This window comes from Scyliorhinus torazame, chromosome 15 (genome assembly GCF_047496885.1).
Source record: "Scyliorhinus torazame isolate Kashiwa2021f chromosome 15, sScyTor2.1, whole genome shotgun sequence".
Lineage (NCBI taxonomy): Eukaryota > Metazoa > Chordata > Chondrichthyes > Carcharhiniformes > Scyliorhinidae > Scyliorhinus > Scyliorhinus torazame.
Genome location: NC_092721.1, coordinates 68,601,256 through 68,621,977, shown reverse-complemented (window position 1 = coordinate 68,621,977; position 20,722 = coordinate 68,601,256). Strand labels below are relative to the sequence as shown.

The window sequence follows — 20,722 nt, the reverse complement described above, 5'->3', positions numbered from 1 at the left end:
ATCAATTGCCACTATGAATTCACAGTTGAGGAGTTGTTTTATTTGCTTGTTTTGTTTTATATATATATATAGCGGGTATCACAACAAAATACTTTTAATTCTCTTTCCAACTAAAATGTCCAGGCGCCATACATAAAATAGACATGTGTGCATGACTGACCACAGTGAGCTGCTCTGCCTGTTCACGTAAGAGTAGAGTCAGATCATATCAACAGCCAGAAAAGAAAGGCAGCAAAATAAGGCAATGGATTGTATTGTTGCACTCTTTTTTTTTCACAAGAATGCAAGATTGGCATTGCATTTGAATTCTCACATCCCAAGTCTTGTTCAGAAGATGAAACTAAGACTTGGGTGGCAATCTCTTGTAACTAGGGAGGTTATGCTGCAATTGTATAAGATGTTAGTGAGGCCAAACCTGGAGTATTGTGTTCAGTTTTGGTCTCCTTACTTGAGAAAGGACGTACTGGCACTGGAGGGTGTGCAGAGGAGATTCACTAGGTTAATCCCAGAGCTGAAGGGGTTGGATTACGAGGAGAGGTTGAGTAGACTGGGACTGTACTTGTTGGAATTTAGAAGGATGAGGGGGGATCTTATAGAAACATATAAGATTATGAAGGGAATAGATAGGATAGATGCGGGCAGGTTGTTTCCACTGGCGGGTGAAAGCAGAACTAGGGGGCATAGCCTCAAAATAAGGGGAAGTAGATTTAGGACTGAGTTTAGGAGGAACTTCTTCGCCCAAAGGGTTGTGAATCTATGAAATTCCTTGCCCAGTGAAGCAGTAGAGGCTCCTTCATTAAATGTTTTGAAGATAAAGATAGATAGTTTTTTGAAGAATAAAGGGATTAAGGGTTATGGTGTTCGGGCCGGAAGGTGGAGCTGAGTCCACAAAAGATCAGCCATGATCTCATTGAATGGTGGAGCAGGCTCGAGGGGCCAGATGGCCTACTCCTGCTCCTAGTTCTCATGTTCTTATGTTCTTATGTCAGCATCTCTAATATGGTTAGGTTTCTGCACATTGTGACTAAACCTGTTGATTCTTAATAACTGCTCAGCACTGCACTGTTGTCTCAACCTTAGTCGATCACAACTTTATGCCAGTATACCTTGGAATAATGTTAGATCATACTCCGAGCATCAAAGAGCACGCTATCAATGTAAAGGTGAAGATGGCAGCCTGAAAAACCTCTAAAGGAAGCTGGTCACCTATGTGGTAGTATGTATTAGGGGTCATGTGGGACTGTGAAGCCGTGATGCTATTGGCTGACAGATCCCGGGTCCTGGTTGGCTGTTGACTCCTGGCTCCGCCCTGAAGGCGGAGTATAAGAACCCAAGCTTCTCCCCGCCGCTCCATTCTGTTGCTGAACTGCTGGGGACAAGTCTCGCTTAATAAAGCCTCATCGACTTCATCTCTACTCGTCTCTCTCATAAGTCATTGTGCGCTACAATTTATTAAGCGAGACTTGTCCCCAGCAGTTCAGCAACAGAATGGAGTGGCGGGGAGAAGCTCGGGTTCTTATACTCCGCCTTCAGGGCGGAGCCAGGAGTCAACAGCCAACCAGGACCCGGGATCTGTCAGCCAATAGCATCACGGCTTCACAGTCCCACATGACCCCTAATACATACTACCACAACCTATAAATGGAGAATTGACTCAAGAACATTGCAAATAACTGCCCTTTCCCTGTGCTATTTAGCAGCTGAATATGGCTTCCCAGTCTGGATATGCTCTCCCATTGTCAAGAAATTGGATTGCATCCTCAATGCAGCTTGATAAGCTGTTACTGGCTGTCAGAAACCTACTAAAGTGGATATCTCTCCCTGTTTATTGGTATTTCTCCACCCCAACATTAGGCGGCAAATTCCATCAAGAGCAGAACAAAGTAAACCGGTGACCCCATAATCCTCTTCTCTAGGACGAGCTAGCGACAAAGAGGCACAAGTCAAGGACAGTTTTAACTTACTGTTCAGCCTTTAGACTGTAACTCCCACAGCTGCCGCCTTGCTGATTGTTCAAGACATCTACAGACGAAGGTAGTCAAGTTGTATTATGACCCAGAGGAATTCTTCCCACCTGCAACCAACAAAGCAGGGCCTACTTGGCTGTGTCTCAATTGCCTCAGGACTGGAGTCTGCGGCTGCAAGGCTCCAGTGCAGGAGTAGGGTTCTAGCTAAATGAATTCTGTTGACAGTGACTGGAGAGGCATCCTAAATGGTAAAACATCTCCTAGAATTCTCTCCATCGCCATAACCCATGCAGCTCTGAAGATTCAAAGTTCTTTAACTCTTGAGGCAGAGCTGGCATGGAACAATAGGTGATGGAAGGTGAATGGCATAAGAAGAAGATTTTCTTTTCTTTCCCACTCCTCACAATCTCCTCATCTCCATCTGTACTTCCCCTCACATGACTCAAACTGGTTAGGCCCAAACTATGCTGGGCCAGTAGACTGATAAGCACATCCAACTCTTGCTCTAGTGTCTAATGTCTTCTAAAGTTATTTTCTGAACTGAATTTCAACTCTTGAGCTTAAGCAAAAGTCAATGTTTTAAATTGCCAGCTTCAGATCAGTAACTCACATCTTCACTTTATCGGTAGAAACAGTGAATTAAATATTAATATTTGAAACAAGATCTGTTGCAAATAGGGACAAATCCTAAAGTATAGATATTTATGGATACGTATCCATTAATCTGAAAGCAACTATGTATCAGATAAGCAGAATATCATTAAAGCCACAGCATTTAGAGTGGACATAAGATAATTCTAACCATAAAATATAGATAGGAACACGCATGAGTTTGCTTTAACGTTATCTCTTTCATTATGTAACCATTCATTAATTCACATCAGATGGAATCCATTAATCCCTTTTACAAGCATGAACCTAAATTCACATATGACCACAATATAACCTGGACTGCATTAATCCCAGCAATGCAATTTCATACCAGATCTAAAGCTTGCTACAGTTATCATCCACACTGCCCATCGAACCACTTAGCCTGTTTCCTCCATTTTGTCAAAATTTCTCTCCACGCCAGCTTTAATCACCAAAAGAAAACTTTCCAAAGTTTCTCATGCCTTGCAACTGAAGGTCAATCAAACAAAATTTAAAATGCCCCTAACTTTAGGGGCTGGATTCTTCCGCCCCGCCAGCCGCAAGAATGCCACGGGCGAGACACGGACAATGGAAAAGTTCATTGATCTCGGGCGGGATTCTGCAGTCATCAGCCGGACGCGGCCGGAGAATCCCGCCCTACATCTCATTTTATACATCCTTAACACATGACCTGACATTTGCATGTTCCCAGAAGCTCAAAACGAACACATTCTAAACCTAATTTTGGCACTTCCATTTCTGCTTACAATTCCTTAAAAAATATGAATTCACCAAATTGACTTGCAAACTGTTAATTGAAAAACATGAGCTGCATTAATGGAAATTTATTTCACACAATCTGTTGAGGTGGTAGTGAGGGGGGTGGGGGGGTTGGGGGAGGTAAGTTCCTTATCCTGCCCGTACTCTTGCCACTGATTTAGAAGGTTATAGGTTCAAGCTGTATGGACATGTCATTTGAGCTTATTCCTCAGTGTGGTATTGAAAGGTTGCGTTATTATTGGAGGTAGCATGTCATGATTAATAGAGGCCTCATCTTCCAGCTCAAGTGCACGCAGAAGACCACACACCAAAGTTGATGAAGGGCAGGGAGTTTGACTGTTTATCGGGCATCTTCTATAACCAACTCTGCTAAAAACAAATCATCTAATCATTCATTCATGTAGCGTTATGCCTACATAACAACAGCAACTACACTTCAAAGGCACTCCTGAAATAGTTTAGGACATCCTCGGGATATAATATTCTGCTTTAAAAAGGCATAAAAGTTATTTTCGCTAATCTCAAATCTTGCTTTAGGATTGTAATCTTGTACTCATTCTCTGAAGTTGCCCTCACTGTAAAAGTTAAATAGCCAGCTGTATCTACAATATTTATTCCCTCGACTCTTTTAAAAGCTTGCATTAAATATTCCTTCAATCTTATTTCCTTCAATGAAAATTAATTCAGACCTGCGAAGCTCACTTCATAACTTGAAGCTGGAATCATCCCTATTACTGTCTCTTCAACCCTCTTAATGATATTCAACTGTATTTCACAGCCAGCTTTATTTTTGGATCTGTCAATAACCATTCATATCTGGAAATAAAGCATGTAAAACAAGTGGGGGGGGGGATGCTTCACTTTAAGTGCCCTTTATAAGCAATTTGACTGCAGCATTTGAACAAGCAGTACTGTGACTGGTTGAATATTGCACTTTCAAACTCAACAGAAGACAGCGGTAATACCTGCTTGTCATGAGATACTTCATCTTGGATCATGGTCTCACGAGCAAAAACACAGTAGTCTCCAAGTGATCAGCCTTTACTGTCTGTGTCATGAAACCATTGATTGAAGGAAGCCAAATGCCCATAATAAGGGTATGAAATGCCATCAGTCACAATTTTCAGACATAAGAAATGTTTGTTATTTTCACAAAGAATGAGAAAATATTTATATAAAAGTTCCAGTCAACAAGTGCGAGACCCGACTGAGACCGGAACCAGGATGGAAGACAACACCGAGAAACAGCCCATGTACCCCGGCATTTACCCGGGCCAGGAAGGGCAGAAGGACCACCAATTGGTGCCGGCCACCGTCATTACCGTGCCGCCGAAGTATGAGCCCCCGCCCCCGCAGTATGTGCTCCCGGTCCGGGACCACCTGCTCTGGTCCCTCTTCAACTTCGGCTGCTTGAATTTCTGCTGCCTGGGATTCGTGGCGCTGGTCTACTCGGTCAAAGCTAGAGATCGGAAAGTTGTGGGAGATGTGGATGGATCTCGACATTATGGATCCACAGCCCTATCATTCAACATTGCAGCCACAGTGCTGTCCAGCATTGTCAGCTCAATTTACATCGTGCTGCGATTGATTCCTCTGTTTCTCCAGAATTGAGAAGCAGAACCGTGTTTGGCCTGGAGGTTGGAACTGAAACGATGCTGGGAGCTTCTTGTTATCCAGGAGCTGTTTTGTGACTCTCTAACTCTTGATGTAATCCATGATTGATTGCTTCTTTCAATTTATATTGTCTACATTTAGAATATGTGTCTAAATGCATGTTTAACGAGATCTCCTCAAAACAATAGTTTTCTACAAAAACATGGGCAAGGTGTGTCCTTGATAGCTTGGGTAAAGTGATTGATAACCTGTTTGATTTTAACTTCCTGAATTCAATTGTATACATTTCTTCTCTACAATAAAAGTTACATCCTTACAAAAAAAACAAATGCGAGGCCCTTTGGGTTAAAGTTTCACTTGGTTTGATAAGATAAAATTGGTGCTCGTGCGTTGGCAGCCTGATTTACACCTATTTTGATTGAAGTGTTAGGATACCGGGCCAGAATCCAATTCTTGTTCGGATACTGGATGAGTAACCTCAAACAATTTGCAATTTATAAAACTGTGAAGAAAGGATACTTCACCTCAGAAGTGATGACTCTGACCAATAGGTATTTTTTTAATGATCAGCCAAAATTTAATTTCAACACAGAATTAACCACATTAACATCAAAGAAATCAATTTACAATTAACAGTTAAAAAGTTCCAGAGCTGGTTTAGCTCAGTGGGCTGGACAGCTGGTTTGTGATGCAGAACAAGGCCAGCAGTGTGGGTTGAATTCCCTGCTGAGGTTATTCATGAAGGCCTGCCTTCTCAATCTTGCCCTCGCTTGGGGTATAGTAATCCTTAGGTTAAACCACAACCAGACAACTCCCCCCCCCCCTCAATGGGGGAAACAGGTCATCTGGGACTATGATGACTTTACCTTAAACAGTTCTTAAATAAAAGGGAAAACTTTAACTTTTGTCCAACACCTCCACTACAAATATTCCAACCAAGCAACCAAATACAGTTCAAATGCAACTTATAAATAAAGTTAACAAAACAGGTTTATTTCCTCTCCTCTTTGTAGAGATTTTGGAGAGAGAAAATTTCAGGAACAACCTGAAACTCCTTCTGTCTAGCCAGACTCAAATCCTATGGCAATACTGCCCAAACTACAGACTGATCTGGGTCCTCCCCTTAATTACATTTACTTTAATAAGGGAATCTAAAGATAGGAGCTTGAATGAAAAGATTGATCTAAAATGTTATTCTGCAAATGACTATCCAACACAGAATTCTCCCTAACATTTCAAGCAGTTGTGTATTAATACTGAAAGCAAATGGAAACCAAGAAGAATACATTCAGTTCCCTGCCAGTAATCTATAAAATTTGATTGTTGGAAGGGCAGGGTGTGGCTTTGTTGATTGATCTGCAGATGAGTAGCAGCACAAACCTCTGTGCAGATGAATGGAGTTGTTTTGGGATGAAATGGTGTTGCTTTCCATGACTTGGATCAATGAAACAGTTCTTGGTGAGAGTTAACATTCGAACTCATAGGTCTCCAGAAGAAGGAAAGTGAGAACGAAGGTGAATACAATACAACGGAAATGTTTATCCTGGGAGAATGAATCACTTATCTATTTGGGACCAGAAGTGCCAGCATTAACCATTTCCTTGCCATGTGTGGCACAGTTTGGGTGCTCAGTAGATCGTGTGTACAGGTTCCTTACTCTGGTTCCAAGACGGTGTATATGGACTGGAGGGGAGCAAGCAAATGCAGACTTTGGAATATTACTTGAGGCACTTTTCTCCCATCCTCTGCACTGAATGGTTTTCTTCCACCCTATAAATGGACCACCTAACCTCCGGTGGCGATCGCGAACGGAGCGGCCGCAGCAAAGACGCTCCCGCACAGCCACAAATCACGGCTTTTTTGGGGGGGTTTTCCCGGGGGTTTAAAAAAAAATTCCTTAGGCCCCGCCAATTCAGGCCTGCCCAGGCGCCAAAGCTCCGATCCACGGAGCTGGCGAGGGAGAGGGAAAAAAAAGGAGCGACTGGTCCCGGTGAGCTGCACGTGGAGGAGGAGTGGGGATCGCTCAGAAACGGCCTGAAAGTCGGAGCACGGAGAGGATCACAAGGACAAAATAAGAATTTTTAAATTCAACTTTCCTTGTTCCGCTCCTGCAAATTTTTTTTTAAAAAGAAAAACTTTTTTAAAGGGGAAAAAAAAACTTTCAAAAAAAAAAAATCCTTTTTTTGTATTAAAAAAATTGTTTTTAAAAGGAAGGCACAGACAGAAATATGCTTCCAAATAATAAATTGCGGGGACGGCGAGATGTAAGAAGGAACAGCAGCGAAGGAAAAAAGCAGGAGCTGCGGCCACGCAGGCAGACGATCCCACGGGGCGAGGCGGAGGTTCAGGCGAATCAGGAAGTGGAAAAGCTGGCGAGCCGAGCAGCGGAGCAGGAACAGGACGCGGCAACTATTCCCCCCCCCCCCCGCCCCCGCACAGGGGGAGGAATGGAGAAGCGTGCTGAAAACTGAAATAAATGCCATAAAGGAGGAGATAAAAACGGAGATAAACACCATGAGGGAGGCACTCAGGACGGAGCTCCACACAATGATGAAGGAGATGCTGGCGGAGACAACAGAAAAAATGCAGCGTACCATCAACGGCCTGGAAAGGAAGGTGGAGGTGCAGGAGAAAACTATTCAGTAGTTGGAGAGGGTCGCCTCGGACCAGAGCGGCAGGATGGTAACTCGGGAAACCGAGGTGAAAAGGCTGGTAACGACCCAGGGGAGCCTAAGAGGGAAAGTGGAGGACCAGGAAAATAGATCCAGATGGCAGAATGTTAAAATAGTGGGTCTGCCAGAGGGGACGGAGGGCAGAGACCCAATAGGCTACGTCACCCAAATGCTGGGCAAGCTAATGGGAAGGGAGAAGTTTCCAAAGCCCCCAGAAATCGACAGGGCGCATAGGTCGCTCTGACCCAGGCCCAAAGTCAGGGAGCAGCCCAGAGCGATTATCGTGAGGCTGCACAGGTTCCAAGACAGGGAAAAAATCCTAAAGTGGGCCCGGCAGACGAAAGCAAGCACGTGGGAAGGGAAGACCATAAGGGTATACCAGGACATTGGACCGGACCTGGCCAAAAGAAAGGCTGAATTCAACAGGGCCAAATCAACACTCTACAAAAGTAATGTGAAATTTGGGATGTTATTCCCAGCCAAACTCCGGGTAACATTTGAGGGGAAGGAGCTGTTTTTTAACACCCCAGCGGCAGCGGACGAGTTTGTTAGAGCAAACAAACTGGGGGAGGGACAGCCACAAAAGCCATCATGAAAGCGACGGGGATGGAAAAGAAAGGAAGAATCGGGACAAAGAGCGGAGGGCAGACCGCAAACAGAGACAATAAGATCACAAACTGTACACACGTGTTTGGTGTACTGTGCGGGACTGTGCTGACTCGTTCCCGGGCTTGTTCCACCTCTCAATGCAATGGGGGGGAGCGAAGCAAGGTGAATGAGGGTGAAAAAGGCAGACAGGAGGGCGAGACAAGGGCTAGCAAAAGGAAGGTAAAACAGGACCAGAACAGGGCAAGTACTGGGATGGGGGCCACCGTGCTCGCGAGGAGGGCTAACACGGGAGGGCAGGAAGAAAGGAGGGCCGCGGCGCGCTTCTCAGGGGAGAGTGAGCGCCTGGCACAAAGAGAAGGGGGGGCAGGGCTGAAGGGGGGGAAGAACACAGTGGGGGGACAGAGGAACAGGGACTAAGGGGGGGGGGAGAGACGAGTCGGGGGGAGAGTGCAGAACAAAAGAGAAACAAAGGGAAGGGTGAGGTAGATAAGCAGCACGAACACAGCCTCGGCAGGCATGGAGCAGGGCGAGGAACCAAGACGGTGCCACAAACAGCCACTCGGGGGGGCTTCAGGAGGAAGGGAGACCCTGGAGTGCAGGGGCGCAGCCACGCGGCGTACACACAGCTGGCGGCCATGGTGGGTGCGCCCTGGACAAAAGGAAACCCCGGAGCCCTGGGGCCCGACCTCATGGTGGGATCGGTGGCCGCGGCCATTTGTACGGCCCCCGAACGAAGGGAAACCCCGGAGGGCAGGGGCGCATCCACCATGGTAAGTATGGATGACCCCGCAGGACTGGGGGGGGGGGGGGCTCAAAACCCCCCACCATGATTGTTATCTGGAACGTAAGGGGACTCAATGGCCCGGTCAAAAGATCTAGCGTCTTCACCCACCTAAGAAGCCTGAAAGCAGACATAATCTACCTACAAGAAATGCACCTGAGGGAGAAGGACCGATGGCTGGTAAGGAAGGGCTGGGTGGGACAGACATACCACTCATGCTACGAGACGAGGGCTAGGGGAGTAGCAATATTAATTAGTAAGAGGACGAGGTTTATGGAAAACAAGACAGTTACGGACCCAGGGGGACGGTACGTCATGGTCAGCGGTGTCCTGGAAGGGGCACCGGTCGTACTGGCAAATGTGTACGCTCCCAACTGGGACGACTCAGAATTCATAAAGAAGACCATGGCAGAAATCCCCAACCTTGACACACACCGACTGATCATGGAGGATGACTTCAACTGTGTACAGGACCCACTGACTGACCGATCAATCCCCAGAGCAGGGAAAAAGACTGGCATGGCTAGGGAACGAGGAGCATTTATGGAGCAGATGGGGGCGGTGGACCCATGGAGGTTCCTGCACCCGGGAGAGAAGGAATTTTCATACTTCTCACAAGTACACAAGGTATACACCCGTATCGACTTCTTTGCAGTGGGGAAATCGGTGCTTCCAGGGATCACGGGAACGGAGTACTCCGCGATCATTATCTCTGACCACGCTCCACACTATATGGATGTGAGGTTGGAGACAGGCTGTGTCCAGCGCCCCACATGGAGGCTGGACACGGACCTCCTGGCCGACAAGGCCTTCTGTCAGAAAACATCGCGGGCATAGGCGACTACGTGAGTAACAACCAAAATGGGGAGGTCTCACCCTCCACGTTCTGGGAGGCACTGAAGGCCGTGATTAGAGGAGAGATCATAGCCCACAAGGCAAGCAGAGATAGGGAAGAGAGGGTGGCCAGGCAACAACTGGTGGACTCCATCCTGGAAGTCGACAGAAAATACTCCGAGGCCCCGACCATAGGGCTGCTGGCGGAGAGGAAAAAGCTGCAAATGGACTTTAACCTGCTATCCACTAGGAAAGCAGTGTACCAACTCCGCCAGACACGGGGGACCTTCTACGAACATGGAGACAAGGCTGGTTGCCTATTGGCTCACCAGCTGAGAAAGCAGGCAGCCCCACGGGAAATAGCGCAGGTCAAGGATAGCAGAGGCAGACTGGTAACAGAACCAAAGGAGGTCAATCGGGCATTTGAGACATTCTACCGGGGACTGTACACCTCCGAGCCCCCCAACGGGGATGCGGGAATGAAACAGTTCCTAGACGGACTGGAACTACCAGTCGTGGGGGAAGACAGACAGGCGGAGCTGGAAGCACCAATAGACCTGGGAGAAATCATGGAGAGCATCAGCTCCATGCAGGCGGGGAAGGCACCGGGCCCTGATGGGTTCCCGGCGGACTTCTACAAAAAATTTGTACCAGTCCTGGCCCCACACCCAAGGGACATGTTCGCAGACTCACTGGCAAGGGGCACCCTGCCCCCAACGCTAGCGCAGGCCACAATTTCACTGATACCCAAAAAAGATAAAGACCTGACGGAATGCGGATCATACAGACCCATTTCACTGCTGAAAGTGGATGCGAAAATACTCGCAAAGTTCCTGGCCAAAAGGCTGGAGGGCTGTGTACCAGAGGTGGTCGCAAAGGACCAAACAGGCTTTGTCAATGGTAGGCAGCTCACAGCGAACATCAGGTGGCTGCCGAACGTAATAATGACCCCCTCTGGGGAGAGAACACCAGAGGTGATCGTCTCCCTGGACGCAGAAAAGGCCTTCGACAGAGTCGAATGGAAATACCTCCTCGAGGTACTGGAACGGTTTGGGCTAGGAGCGGGGTTCACCGCCTGGTGAGGCTCTTGTACAACGCTCCCAAAGCGAGCGTCCGAACTAACACCACCAGCTCTAAATACTTCCAGCTGCAGAGAGGAACAAGACAGGGCTGCCCCCTGTCCCCACTCTTGTTCGCACTAGCCATCGAACCCCTGGCGATAGCCCTGCGGGATGCGAAAAGCTGGAAGGGAATCTGGAGAGGAGACAGAGAGCACAGAGTCTCACTCTATGCAGATGACCTGCTCCTCTATGTCTCGAAGCCACAGGAAGGGACTGAAGGCAATACTGCAAATGCTGGAAGAGTTTGGAACCTTCTCGGGCTACAAACTTAACCTGGGCAAAAGCGAGGCATTCCCAGTGAACCCAAACGGGGGAGGGAAAGAGCTGGAGGGGCTCCCGTTCAAAACAGCCCAGAACAGATTCCGCTACCTGGGGATCCAGATAGCCAGAGACTGGACACAGATCCACAAGTGGAACCTGACCAGCCTGGTGGAGGAAGTAAGAAGAGACCTTCAAAGGTGGGGCTCACTCCCACTCTCCCTGGCGGGGAGAGTGCAGACGATCAAGATGAACGTACTGCCAAGGTTCCTCTTCCTGTTTAGATCCATTCCGATCTTCATCCCCAATGCCTTTTTCCAAAACGTAGACAGTCTAATCATGGCGTTTGTGTGGGGGGGAGGGGTAAGAACCCGAGAATCCCAAAACAGACGCTGCAAAGAAGGAAAATCAAAGGGGGCTTGGCCTTACCGAACCTACAATACTACCACTGGACAGCAACAGCAGAAAGAGTGAGGGGATGGGTACAAGAACCTGACACAGATTGGGTCCAAATGGAGGAGGCAGCCTGTAAAGGATCAACACTCCGGGCCCAGGCCACAACAGCACGCCCATCCTCCTCAACAAGATACACAACAAGCCCAGTGGTAGTGGCCACGCTGAGAACATGAACCCAGCTCAGACAACACTTCGGGATAACTAAAATGTCCCCCAGGGCCCCCATCTGCGGCAATCACAGATTCCCCCCAGTCATGCTAGATACCACCTTCAAAAAGTGGAGGCGGGACGGGGGCACATTGACGGTCGGGGACTTCTACGTAGGGCACAGACTGGTGACACTAGACGAACTGACGAAGAAGTGGAGGCTAGCAAAAGGACAGGAAGTGAGATACCTCCAAATAAAACACTTCCTCCGCAAAGAGACAGTAGGGTACCTTGGGGTCCCAGAAAGCACACTACTAGAGGACCTGATAGGCACAAGCAACGAGAAGGGGGGGGGGGGCTATGTGGGAAAATATATGGACAGCTACTAGACAGAGCCCGGACTCCACTGGACGAGATCAGACAAAAATGGGAGGATGAACTGGGGACAGAGGTAGGATGTGGACTCTGGAGCGAAGCACTGATCAGGGTGAACTCCACCTCCTCCTGCGCAAGGCTAAGCCTAATACAGCTCAAAGTGGTGCACAGAGCGCACCTGACCAGAACCCGAATGAGCAGAGGTGGTGGAGGACAAATGTGAGCGGTGCCAGAGGGGCCTGGCCAACCACATCCCCATGTTTTGGGCTTGCCCCAAGCTTGCTGGGTTCTGGACGGGGGGGGGGATCCAGAGGGCAATGAGAGGCACGTAGGGTCAGTTAAATGAAGGACAAACTAAACCTCTGTATAATTAAGGAAATTAGTGCAGGCGAGAAAAATGTGATGTGTACATATACAACTGTTTATAAATATGAGAAAAGCCAATAATTTTTTTTAAAATAAATAAATAAATAAATGGACCATCTCATCGCTTACTGACACACCCACTTGATCCAGCTAAGATGAAGAACACACCACATGTAGAGGGAAGGAGATTGAGGGGCATCAAATATGGTTCTTTTTTGGTGGGTTTAAACAAGTCCATGGTGCGGTGCTCTTGCATCACACCTCACAGTCTTAATAGCTGCATATGTTGTTAGTTCAGTGACTGCCCTTCCACATTAAGGATGATGTACTGTACCTTTTTTTTAACAAGATGTAAGAAAGTCTCATTTGTCAGAGTTTATTTCTTGTACTCCACTTTAATTTGAATGCAATGCCATGTATCATTTGTATCCCTGGTAGGCTTAACAAATTAACTCGATGTCAGGCCAACATCTTTGTTATGCTGCTGAATGGTGCTCATTATTTTTTAATATACATTCAACTTCCTTTGATACATAGTTATAATATTTCATTCAGCACCAGAATTCTCGGTTGTTGGAGAGCAAAGGTTTGGCCTTGGCAGTCTCCTTTAGAGGGCATTAGCTGTCAGACTTTTAAAAAATGTTTTCCATGTGTAGAGATTAATAGATCAATTTGTACTAAAACGTTATTGTAAGATCTGTACTTCAATGATTTGAAGAAGTATTTTAAATGGGTCCTGTAAATCCAGGTTCTTCATTTCAGGCTATAAATTATGTGTTGGATTCCTGTACTGCATCTTTACATGACATTATGGGAGTGGCAATTCGAGCAAAAGCACTCTGCAATCCTTTGCAATTAATTAGTTAATTAAACGCCATTGGCTTATGTTGAATCACTGGTTCCTGGTACTGCAGCTGCCTGTATGACGTGACACAACTCAATGGGAATCCTCTCATTCAAAGAAACTAGAACAATTAGATCACATTCTCTCTAATCTCACTAATCTGCTGTTCTCCAGTTTTATAATCAGACAAATCCTTAATCAATTATGTCACCCCCCTCCCACTTGTAAAACGTTACATTAAAATAGGGATTTTCTTTTCAATGAGAAGCTGTTGGATATCTTCAAGCTTTGTCACACTTGCTGTAAATACAATGTTATTCTTCACTATTCTTTTAGTCATTTGATTCCAATATAATGTTCCAGATACTAGAGTTGGTCACCCTATATTATCATTGACACTGCTTCATCTTGCCAATGTATCGACAGCTCACAGCAAGTACATGGCTTTCTGTCAATTCATACTTTTCAGAGTCTTTAAGAAAATTACTGGAAAAATGCAGGTTTAATATAAATCAGCATCCATAAAGTTTGCCGACACCAAATGATTTCACTTAATAGAGAATTAAACTTAAGAACTGACTAGGCCCTGGGAATTTCAGTGTCGTTCTAAAATAAAGTAACTCGTTAAAGCTGGAGAAAAATAGGTACAGCAGCTTCCATGGCTGAGGAATTTTGATAGCCCTTAAAAGCTTGCCAACTGTAACATTTGTGGCCACCTAATTGACCACTATTATGCCGAGAAGCATTGCTGACCTGCGGTGACCTTTAATCTCCATTTCTTTAAACACTGCCTGGTGCTGTATCCCAAGATAATAATAGTAGGTGTTGACTGTTCATCAGGACAGATTTCACAAGGGCCAACCTGGATTAAACAGATCATTTCATGCTATTTTTCCTCACAGATATTTTTCTCTTATCCTCCTGAAGCTATGGCTTTAGGATGCCTGAAGCCTGTGATACTTTAGTCCAGTGTTTTTCAAACTTTTTTCCGGGGACCCATTTTTACCGACCGGCCGACCTTCGCGACCCACCCCGGCCGACCTTCGCGACCCACCCCGGCCGACCTTCGCGACCCACGCCAGCCGACTTGTGTGACCCACCATTTCTCTTACCTTGTTTGTTGCTGACAAAAGTGGAGAAAATGGGTTTGGGTCCCTTTGGCCCCAATGGTCCCTTTGTCACTTTGGTCCCCCGAACTTGGAAAAAAAAAAGGCTGTGACCATATTAAAAAAAATGCGGCCGCACTGCGCATGCGTGCCCAAACTTCGGTGTGCATGCGCATAGTTGCTTATGCGCACCGATGATCGGACACGCATGCGCAGTGCGGCCAAATTTCTTTTAGCTGTTCCTGGCCATTTTGAAGGGCGCTCACAGCTGGCATTATTAAAAGCCGGCTGCTGCGGCTGTTGCGCGTGGATTTGCGCGATCAGGAGCACCGTGACGGACAGCTCCAGGACCCTTCCGACACCCGCCCGTGACCCACCCGCGGGTCACGTCCCTGAGATTGACAATGCCTGCTTTAGTCCATTATTGATATTTGAGCCTAGTGAGTTTTGACAGACCATTTAACCAGAAAAGCTTCATGGCGGCATGGTAGCACAATGGTTAGCATTGTTGCTTCACAGAGCCAGGGACCGTCTTCGATTCCGGGCTTGGGTTGCTGTCTGTGCAGATCTGCACATTCTCGCATGTCGGCGTGGGTTTCCTCCGGGTGCTCCGGTTTCGTCCCACAAATCCCGAAAGACGGGCTTGTTAGGTGAATTGCACATTCTGAATTCTCCCTCAGTTTACCCGAACAGGTGCTTAGGCCAACTGTAACATTGTCATGCTGCCCTTGCTGAGTTCAGCTTATCTGGGCTACGGGGGCAGCACGGTGGTGCAGTGGATAGCACTGCTGTCATACAGCACCGAGGTCACTGGTTCGATCCCAGCTCTGGGTCACTGTCCGTGTGGAGTTTGCACATTCTCCCCGTGTTTGTGTGGGTTTCCCCCCCACAACCCAAAGATGTGCAGGGTAGGTAGATTGACCATGCTAAATTGCCCCTTAATTGGAAAGAAAAAGAATTGGACACTCTAAATTTTTTTTTTAAGTATCTGGGCTACTAGTGTGACCCTAATGCAGCTCGATGACTCAGAATGTTACCGGCTAATTTCTGGCTATAAAGTGACATTTAATCTGATTGGCTTGATCTCTGTTTAATGGCCTTTACTGAGGCTTGGACACAAATCATTACCCACCATTTACTCTATCATGGCTGAAACCTATTAGAAATCTGAGGCAGTAATGGTAATTTTAACTGCCTCTGGTGTATCACACCAGGATTATTATTTTAAACCTAAAATTTCTTGCTTCATAAATGAACCAAAGTAGAAAATGAATATGATCAGACAAGGCAGACAACATGGAAATATCAGTGGAAATAAAAATCATCAGATATGTTTCATATAATGTCAAAATCTGCAAATATGGCTAATATATAGCAGTGAACATTGTAACATTCATTTGGTGAATAGTTGATTTCTTTCATGTACATTCACATTGCTCTCTAAAATACAAATAAAACCTTGACATAATTTTTGGTTTTAAAACAATGTGACCCGTGCATTGAAATACAAGATTTGCTCGTCTAATTCATCTTTTCCCATGCTGGTAGTCACATGATTACAGCAATACAGGAATGGAAGGTGTAAAAGACATGACAAGCATTCAGTTTAAAATGTAACAGACAGAAAGTTCCCAAGTATTTCCCCGCAATAGCCTGCCCGAGGATGGACAGTAGAAAGGGAACAAGTCAGCCATGTGTAGGTGTCAGAAAGAAGAATGTTATATGAAGACAGGGCTGGGCCCTTTTGGCTGATTCCCATAGTAGACACTCATAGCCTAACTTTATGGATGAAAAAATGTCTCTGTTGCAAGGTGAAAGGAAGGCGCTTCACAATAGGAATTATATTCCAATAGGCGTCAGTGCATTCAACAGAGATTGTTAATGAGTAGAAATCAAATATTAATTTTTGTGTGTCATTTTCTAGCTGCCAAGAAATGGTTAGGGCAATTATATAATTGGGTACATACAAGCCCTTGCATGTATGAGTTGGTTAATGAACAATAATAGACAAGAAATGGACTTACTCTCTGGTTTTGGTTCTTTCTCTCATTTTAAATAGAGACACGTCTGTGGGTATTGTACGATTAATTTGGCGCCTTTGACTGCGCAATCAGACTTGCTATGTGGTCTAAGTATCTTGTGAATACCAAAAAAATCCATCCATCATTAATCAGCCGCCGCTCGAGTAATTAATGGACTGGCCAACTAACCACAGATATCTGTTAATTGTCACAGCTATAGGAATATAAATGTGCGGGGGAGGTGTTTTAAGAAATGTTCACGTCAGGGGCGTGACCAATTACAGGCTGTCACAGGCGATTAGACACAAAAGTCTTTGTGTGTTTACAATGAAATAGCAGCACCTATTGGAACAATGGATTTACATTTTTATAGGCGATGTAAAACAAGGAGCTGTCTGGCTTCACTGAAATTGCACAGTGTATCCCTAATGTGTCTAGCAGCAGTTATAATTTGGCTATGGGAGAAAACGGGAAACAATAAAAGAAGTAGCAACTAACAGGAAAATGCATGACAAAAGGCCCTCCCCCTAGGAGAAAATGATAAATAACTTGCCAGCTTTGCTATGATGGGAATATCTCTGGTATATTCATATGCTAACACTACCATTCTCTTTCTACTGTGCTTCCTTTATAATCTACTTTGCACCGTGTCGCCTAATGATTCTCTTTTCTGGCAATGTGCATTGATTTTAATGGGTCGAGTCAAATACACCAATGCATCATATTTTTGGTACAGGTTGCAATGGGGGTTCTAAAATCTATGCAATAGGCTTAATGTGATGTAAATGTGCTTATTTAATGGTTTCAATATTTTGTGACATTGCTCTTGGGTGGTTTGAAGGGTCGGCAATCGATGTCATCAACAAAGTAGGCAAGTTAGGTAATGTGTTATAGGAAGTAGGTGTGACTCTTAACAGGAAGAGCCGCAAAGAGTAGTGAGGCCGTGGAATGCCCTACCTGCTACAGTAGTGAACTCGCCAACATTGAGGGCATTTAAAAGTTTATTGGATAAACATATGGATGATAATGGCATAGTGTAGGTTAGATGGCTTTTGTTTCGGTGCAACATCGTGGGCCGAAGGGCCTGTACTGCGCTGTATTGTTCTATGTTCTATGTTCTATATGTGAGATGTATACCAAATATGGTGGTGGATCTCATGATTTTTCTCATGGCAAGTCAGATGTTATTTTGTTTTATCATTCGTTCATGCGATGTGGGCATCGCAGGCTGTGCCAGCATTTATTGCCCTTTCCTAATTGCCCTTGAGGGGGAAGTTAAGAGTCTCCCACATTGCTGTGGGTCTGGAGTCACATGCAGGCCAGACCCGGTAAGGACAGCAGGTTTCCTTCCCTAAAGGACATTAGTGAACCAGCTGGGTTTTTATGACAATCGATAATGGTTTCATGGTCATCTTTAGACTTTTTTTAATTCCAGATTTTTATTGAATTCAAATTTCACCACCTGCAGTGGCGGGATTTGAACCTGACTGTAACTAGGAGTGTAAACTAAATGGCGAATGGATCGCAAACTGGGATTAAAAAGAGATAATTGGAACAGTTTAAAAAAAAAATGTCAGGAAGTAATGATCGGCCAAACTGCATAATGATGCTGAGATTTTCAAACATCATTTTATGCAGCGTCATTTATGCCCTTTTAATCCATGTGGTCATATTCCTTTTATTTTGTGAGTCCATGAGTCTGTATCTTTGTCATCAATTGAACAGCGTCAAAAGACTTTTTGAAAATCAAAACTGTATTTCCTTTCTCGACCTTCTCCATTTCTTTAAATAGTTCTCTCAGATTGGTCATGTCTGACTTGCATTTATTAACATTGTGCTGATTAGCTGCAGATCAGTGGTTCCCAAACTGTGGGCCGTTAACCAAATTGGGGTCACAGAGACAGCAAATGGGGTTGTGAGCTCCCCCTCCTCCAAGACTGTCCTCACACAGGTACTGACACCAAGGTGGGCATGTGGTCCTGCCCTTGCATGCCTCCATCTCTTTGGTTCTCTTCCGGCCAGGAACTCCTGCCTGTGGTTGCTTTCGTTGAGTCTTGAGACCTAGCTCCATCTATAAAACTGGCAGTGGTTCCTCCATTGCTGAGTAGCGGCCTGTTTGAGCCCAACCTCTTAACCATGGCACTGTGAAATGGCCTGGGCTTCAATATCAGCCACCTGAAGACTCTCAACATGCTCTGGAATTTTCCTGGCCAAGGTCCATGAGCTGGAGTATACTGGAAAGGCTGCCCAAGATCCTAGGAGTCATGGCTATGGGAATAGAAAAGTCCCTCTTCAGCTTGGCACAGAACCAGGGATACATCCTCTTGAAGGGAATGGAGAGTTTTACCAGTTCCATCGAGTGATCTGTGGAGCTCAACATCTGATGAGGGAGGTGCAACTAGCAACAAATGCCAAACAGCTTCCATAGTTTGACAAAGCGCAGCCATGGAAGATTAGAGTGGACAACAAGGGCGGCACCGTGGCACAGTGGTTAGCCCTGCTGCCTCACAGCTCCAGGGACTCAGGTTCAATTCTGGCCTTGGGTGACTGTCTGTGTGGAGTTTGCACTTTCTCCCAATGCCTGCGTGGGTTTCTTCCATTTGCTCTGGATTCTTCCCACAGTCCAAAGATGTGCAGGTTAGATACCTGATAAATTGTCCCTTAGTGTCCAGGGATGTGCAGGTTAGGTTATGGGGTTATGGGGATAGGGCGGGGTGAATGGGTGAGTGGACATAGGTAGCGTGCCATTTCAAAGGGTCAATGCAGACCCGATGGTTCGAATAGCCTCCTTCTCCACTATAGGGATTCTTTGAAATCTTTCTACAGAATCTATATTCCATTTGTTTTCAGAGAGTGGGTCCCTATGTATAAATATATGTCACTTCCAGCAAACGCAAATGGGCCACCGTCCAAGCTCAACTGATTATCTTAAATTGGTTGCTAGTGTAGCTATTAGCACACTCAGGATTGTTCAGTAAGTGTGCCTAAACATGGGATCACATCTAACAAGAGACATTTTGCTTTGAGATTTTCAAGCGCGATCTGGGTGAGTATAGTCCGTACTCTGCCTATTACAAACAACTGAGAAACATGCCGTTTGATTTAATCAGTCAATCATTGTTAGGTGCAGCCACCATAGCTGGTATTGCATCAGCACTGAAAATTCAGACAAATCGTTGCTCAATCATGTGGTAAGCCATCTTTTTGGACAATCATCAGCATTTTGTTAGTGGGAAACATCACTCGCATAGCCGCTGCATAGCAGCAACAAGGGATAGCTTTCTGCATAGCAGCAACAAGGGATAGCTTTCTGAATCTGTTGTTCAAGTTTTTGAGATACTTTGCCTTTCCTGGGTAATTTGAGGTACGCCAGGCACTTCTCCAGTTCAAAAGTGTCAGCCGTTGGCCTATTTGAGACTTTGTGCAATACATAGTGAACAATTTTTAAAATTGTATTTTTCTTGGGGAATTGATTGGAGGAGTTAAATGCAGATTAAAAAGACATTTTGATCAACTCTGATATTTTGACTACATTGTTCTGAGTCTGATGTTGGAGGCCTTTTCTCAGATGAGCTCTTCAATTATGTGGCTGTGACCATCCTCCCATGGATTGTCTACCTGGAATATTTCTCTGAACCACCTTATATTTCTCCTCCTCCTCAACCTCCTCTTGTGGATGCGAAGTTTGACCCTCTGGCACAGTTACTGGTGGAACAGCTGGCCCCTCACGGTAGCAGGTACACTATGAATGCTGAACATTGCTTGAAGTACCTCACGATTCTCACCGCTGACTTCCTCTGTTCAGCTGGTTGCTTTAAGGAGACATCATTCATTTCAGCACTCGCCAGAAAATGGCCTCCAGCCTCTTTAATGACTGTTAAGAACCAATTTAATTAGTTATCAGAGTCTTAATCATCCTAGGAGTGGTGGTTCGAAGCATGGGCTTCAGCTCTTTTACTAAAAGTTAGTGTTATGTGTTAAAGACAAGCTAACCAGGTTTTGCACCTCAGATCCCCTCTTGGCCACCTTGAATGTTCGTTAGTGCCTAAAGTATATGGGGTAAATAGTCGCTAATCTTCACTTGGAAATTCTATACTCACCTCCCACAATCTCATCAGTAACCTCTCCTTTGGAAACT

At 45.6% G+C, this 20,722-nt stretch overlaps 1 pseudogene; it reads left to right on the top strand.

The window, feature by feature from the left end:
• The first annotated feature begins 4,604 nt into the window (after nucleotides 1–4,604).
• On the top strand, nucleotides 4,605–4,991 carry LOC140391303 (interferon-induced transmembrane protein 1 pseudogene; annotated as a pseudogene).
• The last annotated feature ends 15,731 nt before the right edge of the window (nucleotides 4,992–20,722 follow it).